Here is a 7,601-nt window from a genome sequence, read left to right on the forward strand (position 1 = left end):
GTAACACCGATCAAAGAAAGTAATTTTCTAGTACTCAATATAATGACCAATCCTTTAACTTTGGAACGTAAAACTGTCCTAGACTACTCAATATAATGACCAAGTTTAACTGATATACAAGCACTGTGAACTCATTAAACCCACTTGCTATAAGCTAACTCTCTTACATACGCCCCTTTCTTAGAATTTAAATTGACTTTAAAACAATTTCAATTCAAAAAAATTACAGTGAGAGATTAAATATATATGTAATGTCCAACTAAAATGTAATAAATAAATGTTAAAATGATAATACTTATACCAGTTAAATATTTAAAAACTTTAAACTTTAAATTCAAAAACACCAAAGTTGATTACAACATTCATATATATCAATTATAGGTTTTATAGTATTACAACATTGATAAATTCACAAACATCAAATTTGATTACAACATCTAAATAGATATATATATATCGATTATAGATTTTTTTTTCTTTCAAATTACAACATCAACAGTAAGGTATCTATCATTTAAAAGTGATTAAAATTTAAATTTACCAACACGAAAGTTGATTAAACATTTATATATTTATCGATTATACTTTTTAAGGCATTACAACATTGACAGTAAGATATCAATTAATTAAAAGTTCAAAGAAAAATTATCTTTTCACCTTAAATTCCATCTTCATAGCAATAAAAGTGTTTAATTCTCGTCATATCCCATCACACATAAATAGTATTGCGTGAAAAAGGATGGTTCAAATTCCATTTGTGATATACTCACGTTGTCTTATTCAATCTCAAATTTAACTCTTTACGACATGGGTGATAATCTCAGCTTCCATGTATGTCTACTCATTTACTGACATATCAAAACCAGTACCTTGTATATTCCCTTATATTGTATGATTCCATTTAAACAACATTATTACATTAATTCCTACTTATAATATGTGGTACAAATAATATATTATAGACATCTAGATCCATATACGAAGGATTACATTTCAATTAGTAATAAAAAAATATTTAAAAATAAATCATAATAATAGCATTATCATCATTTTAAAATTCAAGTTGAAGTTATTATCATTCATTGTTCATTGTTGATGGTTCAATTTTTAAAGCTTTTTAAGTCATCAGGGTGTAGTTTACAACTACATTGATATCAAATTGTTCTTTGAGGTCATCCATCAGAGGTCACATTTCTCAGTAATCCGTTCGTTTTGAGAATGGTCATCCTGTAAAAATTGTCAGTAATTGTTAATTAAGTCATTGTCTCCATTTAGAATGAGTTTTCATGTAATGAAAAAAAATATATCAACTATAAGAGTTGAGGTGATTGTATTTAGTCTACGTGTTGCATTGTTGTGTGTGTTGTGGTCACTGAATAGCCCAAGTGTCATAAATTCACTTTAATTATTGTTAATTAATTAAAAACTTTTTCCTCTGTAAATGTCTTCGAATTATCACCATAATGTCTTCACATTCAAATATTTAGTGTTTAATAAATAATCAGACATTAGTCTGTCCGACTTATTCATATTTAGTACAGTGTAAATAACTAAATAAGTAAAATCTAACACAGTATGTGATTGTGGGCTGTTACTAAAGTGACCAACTTTTGCAATTAGTGTGTTGTATTTGTTCGAGTCTTTTGAATTTGGGACGAAAAAAGACTCTACAGGTAGCAAACGTATGCTTAACCTGTTGGGTTGTTTCTTGGTCTTGTGACGTCGCTGTAATTCATTCATCTCCTGCATCTGGGTCGATTCTCCTCGTAGATATTTGTGGTTGTCTTGTGTATACGTTGAGTCTCATTGTAGATGAAATTGTAAAAATTCAAGATTAACTGTGTGCGAGATCTTGAATTTAAATGAAGTTTGACTTATCCAGCAAGTCAAAAGAAAGTTGTGAACTCAGCCATGTGTTGACAAAGAGTTCGTGTGTAGTAGTCGACAGAGGTCGTGTGTTGTAATTGTCTGTGTTTGTTGATCGAGTTTTGATGAGGTGGCATGTGAGTACACACCAGGTAGATGATGTAATCTGTAGAGTACCGGTGGGTGACGTGAGTCCAAACACCAGGTAGATGATGTAATCTTGTAGAGTACCGGTGGGTGATGTGAGTCCACACACCAGGTAGATGATGTAACAATAACGTAGTCTAGTAGACTATGTAGTAGGGTCGAATAAGGTCAACAATATTTTCGTTATTTGAACGCAGGTTGTTGAATATCATACGATAATGAATCCAAGGAAATTGCTCATGTGGCGTTTTGCGATAATTTTTCCTGCATTGTCTTATATACATATATAGCCTTTATCTTTACAATGATACTAAGGCAGGCTTTATTATAATATTCAATGTTTATAAGTTGTAGATATGGGTGCTGCACACTTGTATATTAACATAAGTTTAAATTTGAATACGCTCACCACTGCACATGAAGGAAGTAATATTGTTCACAATTTGACATCATTTTGTACAAACAATCGTATCTTGAACGTTTATGTAATTATTGACGTCGTACATCGTTGGGTATTGTTGTCGTAGAAGTGAATACAAGTAATCCAATTGTTCAGTAAATAATGTAAATATAAAAAAGGTTCATGGAAGAAATCTGTGTTGATACAGATATTATTTTATGAATTCTGTCAAGTTTGTATAAGTTGAAAGGTACGATGTAATTGAGGTTGTTGTGTAGTTTGTAGTCTGTAGATTGTGTTGATTCTGGACGTATCAATGGCGTAGTGTTTTGTCGAGATTGTTACTCCATTTCAATGTATTCGTGGATAGACCAAAGGGATTAGGACATTTCCCGACCTATGTTGTGGTTGTGTTTGAGTTGCCTCTGTCGTTGTCATCAGCGTTCCCGTTATGACCGATGGTTGCAAGTGTCCTCTTTCGTGATGACTGTATCATGTTTTAGTGCAAACACTACTTCTGCCTTTGATTAACTCGAATTATTCCCCTTAGAAAATCCCTAATTTAATGAAATATGATTTTGTTTATGTTATCGTAGCACTTCCTACCATTTCAACTGATTGCCGAATGATTACACACTTAAATTTGACAATTGAACATAACTTCTTCTTCAACTCAGTTACACACTTTATGATATAAATGTTAAATTCAAACCACGCAGTAAATATTGATTACAATTACAACACCGAATCTATAGGAGAAAAATATGATAATCAAAATATTCGCAGAAACGATATACACTCTGGTCAAGAAAAATTCAATGTTTCGCGCCTTTGCCCTCGGCTTATAAAAATATTCATATAACTCATTGCGACGTTATCTCGCGCCTCTTAATATAGCATTGATAATTGTGTGCGCTTTAACCACGCGCATCGTATTTATAAAAATTATCCGCCTTCTGTATCATTTCATAATGTTAAACCATGCGCTTTAATCAAACGCAAAATAAAATATTCCCGAACGTATCATTCCTGCGTCTCGTAATTTAAATCGTGTGCACTTTAATTACCGCGTCTTACATCACTGCGCTTATTTACCCACTATGCATTTACAGCATTTTACCATATGGGTTACTTATAATTCGCTGATTCTTAACAAGTTAACCACTTGTGTCACAAATATTATCAGCTCACATGACATAATGCATTTTCAATATTTTGTTATTCTTCCGTAATAACATTTTAACTCCCATTACAAGACATCAGTCTTTCATAATAATTAATACTCCGTCATTTTATTTGTTCTCCGACTTTAAACCAAAAGTCCGTTATTCCGTTATTATGAGAATATGTCTCCTTTTAAAAATCACGATGAAACGCGTTTCAAAACAAAACTAAACAAAACAACGATTGACTCATATTCCGCATAAATCATTTCAACTTAATTTCCAGTGATAAAATCCAAATGTCTTATGTAATCTATTATAACGCCATGTCTCATTACACAACTAAATAAGCTCTGTTGTCGATTACTTGGCTGCGTTAACCACACATTTATTACCAAGAATACAAACAGATATAAAACTTTGCTCTTTGTCATGAACCCATGAATCTCAAAGAATCAATATCAACCTACCAATTCATCCCTATTGACGGGAGAAAAATATAATCAATGATGTTGTAATATAACAATAAATACCATAAGACATTTTTCAATTATCAAAACTTATAATTTACGTGTTTTTATTGCCATCGTCTTCTTGAGTCATTTTGACAGAAAATAAAACGTAACAACATTAAATAATGGACCAACTGTCATGTAATTCCAACAGTAACATACAAAAATTGAAATAAAAATCGACACATCTTTGTTACTGATATTAACAAAACATTGCCATTAACGGTACAAATTAATATTCGAAGATTTGTTCCGAAACGCCCGATTATAAGTAAACGCATTTTCATTTATTTTGAAAAATAAAACGCACTAAAATATTCATTTAAATTCTGCAATTTTTCTTCATCTCTCCCTCTCCTCTTTTTAAATATTTAAAATACATATAGCATCAATATGATATTATTATTATTATTATTATTATTATTATTATTATTATTATTATTATTATTATTATTATTATTATTATTATTATTATTATTATTATTATTATTATTATTTTGCCGTTCTATAATATATTGCTTTTAGTTTTTAATATATTTTCTTGTTCCATCTATGGTTCTTAATTTCAATATTATTTCGTTTAATTTTTTTTTAAAATACCGTCTTTTATCGGAATTTTAGGAATCATCTATAATTTCAATAATTTTTTTCAACATTTCATTACAAAAAATTATACTACTTCACCTTCAATATTGATATTCATTTTCTTTTCCAAATAAAAATATTTTCCTATCTGTTCACAATTTTCACTTCAAAATTCGAGTCTCACAAAAACTTCAATAGATATTAACACCGCAACAATACACATTTCTTGTGTATCCATGGTTCGGAATAATAACATCTTTACATCCTGGTACCATGGCTCCAAAAAAAGATATATAAGAATCCTGAGTCACGACACCAAATAAGATGCATAATGTGGGGTAGTTGCACACATATGTAATGGCTTGTGATCGTATAGTGGTGTTTTTGATAGATGGTAGTATTATCCTTTGCGTCGTGTTGTAGATGTTAATAATGACGAAAGAGTTCAGGGGCCGGTGATGATAATTGAATGCACAACATCAAGACATTCAAATAAAAGTCCAGATTCCAAGTTTCATTTCTTACAGTTTTATTTGTTTGTGATAAATTCAAAATCCAAATCATGATAAATTCCAAATCCAAATCAAATAGCATGGTCATAATTCAATCAGTTTCATAAATTCCAAATCCGTAAAATCAGTCCACATGTAAAGTCAATTTTGCCTAAGTAACCATTTTCAATATTCGTGGAATATTTCTAAGTCCGTAAAAGCAAATAAATGATGGTGAGCACAAAAGGTTTAAAGTGTGCAGCTCATGGTCAAGTTGAATCCTCCCGTTTTCCTCGAAACATCCTCTTTTATCCCTATCAAAATTTTACCCATAGTTCCATTGTTTCCACGCCCCCTAGCAGTTTTGACAGTTCCCTGTCAGTCTATAATCCAACCCCTAAGAGTAAGACCAAATCATAATCAAACCTGAAACGTCAATTCCTACATATTGGTGTTAAACCCCGCCTTTTATGATATAATATTACTTTTGGTAAACGTTAGTTCAGTACGCCCAAATAATCTGTACGCCCAAATAATAAATTCCAACTATAATTTGATGCTATTATCCCCAATAACCAAGTAACACCGATCAAAGAAAGTAATTTTCTAGTACTCAATATAATGACCAATCCTTTAACTTTGGAACGTAAAACTGTCCTAGACTACTCAATATAATGACCAAGTTTAACTGATATACAAGCACTGTGAACTCATTAAACCCACTTGCTATAAGCTAACTCTCTTACACTTAGATTAGCACTAACTGCCATTGTTGCCATTCGGACGACTGTCCGAGGGGCGTGGTTATGTTCCCTTTCTATATTATATCTCTATTGAACAATAATGAATATAGCAGCTTCAAAAACGCATACAGAGCCTGGCACTGCCTTGAAAATTACGTCACAATTCCAGGCGACGACCGAGGTCCCGATAGCCCAATTGGATTCAATAGTCTGATGTCACGTCGCCCAGCAACGGCGAGCAGCGTGGTTCTAAACAAAGAAAATGGGTTCTTTTTATTCTTCATACTGGCTAGAACTTTACATATGTCGTGTGATCAGAATGTGTAAAAGTCAAAACATGATCAGATTTATAATGTTTTGTTTTTTTCTCTGGATACGCTTTTATGCTCGTCGGAGTACTATTTCATAAGGGCGCCCGCCATTGTTCCGATAGTTTAGAGCCAGTTACTAAGTTACCATGCGTCATTACGAGGGAAGTGACGTTACGACTGTTGAAGCGTATTCTAGGCGACGACGGAGGTCCCGATAGCCCAAGCGGTCACCCATTTAAGTACTATCCACGCCTGACGTTGCTTGACTTCGGTGATCGGACGAGAACCGGTATTTTCAACGTAGTATGGTCGTAGACAACAAGTGTCGAAAATAGAATTTAATAATATTAAAACACTAAAGCTAATTTATGTAATGATGAAGATAGTTTAGAAATGTATAATATTGTTAGTTGAAATAGCGTGTTGTATTCGTCTGTTCCATAATATGTCGTGACTGGAGAATTTAAAACGGCGATGGGCTATCTTGAAAGCAGCATGAGACCCTTCACCGGAAGTGAGTACGAGAGACACATGCGCAAAACCAGGATGACGTTCTCTCTGTAAGGGCATGTCGTTATGACAATGTTAAATAGGCTTCAGCAACAGTCGTGACGTCACTTCCCTCGTAATGACGCATAGTAACTTAGTAACCGGTTCTGAACTATCGGAACAATGGCGGACGCCCTTATGAAATACTTCTCCGACGAGCATAAAAGTGTATCCAGAGGAGAAAAACATTATAAATCCGATCATGTTTTGACTTTTATACATTCTGATCACACGACATGTGAAAAAGTTCTAGCCAGCATGAATAATAAAAAAGTACCGATTTTGTTTGTTTAGAACCAAACTGCTCGGTGCTGGGCGGACGTGACATCATCAGACTATTGAATCCTATTAAGACCATAGATGTGATCCATCGCCTCAAACCGTCTATCATATATAATCATATTATCATTATTTCTTTGTGTAAATACACATAAATCCATTGCTCTTAATAAATACTATAAACTTGAATTGTGTTTTACATTTTTGACTAAAAATGCATTTCCTATTTAACAATTTAGTAAACGATTTCAGATAAATCTACATACCCGCGTGTAATTTGGAGCCCTTAATCCTCATTGCTATCGTGAAAATAGAAAGAATTGTTACCAGTGCAGTTTCCACCCGTTTCATTGTTCGTTTTTAATACATTTCGAATTATACAATCCGCAGATTTTCCTGTGGTATTTTCCAATGCCTTAAATCCCGTTATTTTCTGTCACAATTCTAGCCAAAAGTATATTTTTTCACCCAAAACAAAAGAAGGCCTGTAAGGTAGTATGAGGACTGTGATTTTGTTAAATGAGGACCAACTCTTGTTTTGGTTTGTTTTTTGGT

At 32.7% G+C, this 7,601-nt stretch overlaps 1 pseudogene; it reads right to left on the minus strand.

Moving 5' to 3' along the window:
* Window positions 1-6,412: 6,412 nt before the first annotated feature.
* LOC144979090 (5S ribosomal RNA) lies at window positions 6,413-6,535 on the minus strand (annotated as a pseudogene).
* Window positions 6,536-7,601: the final 1,066 nt, after the last annotated feature.

This window comes from Berghia stephanieae, chromosome 8 (genome assembly GCF_034508935.2).
Source record: "Berghia stephanieae isolate SIO BIC M18660-M18661 chromosome 8, UCSD_Bste_1.3, whole genome shotgun sequence".
Taxonomy (NCBI): Eukaryota; Metazoa; Mollusca; class Gastropoda; order Nudibranchia; family Aeolidiidae; genus Berghia; species Berghia stephanieae.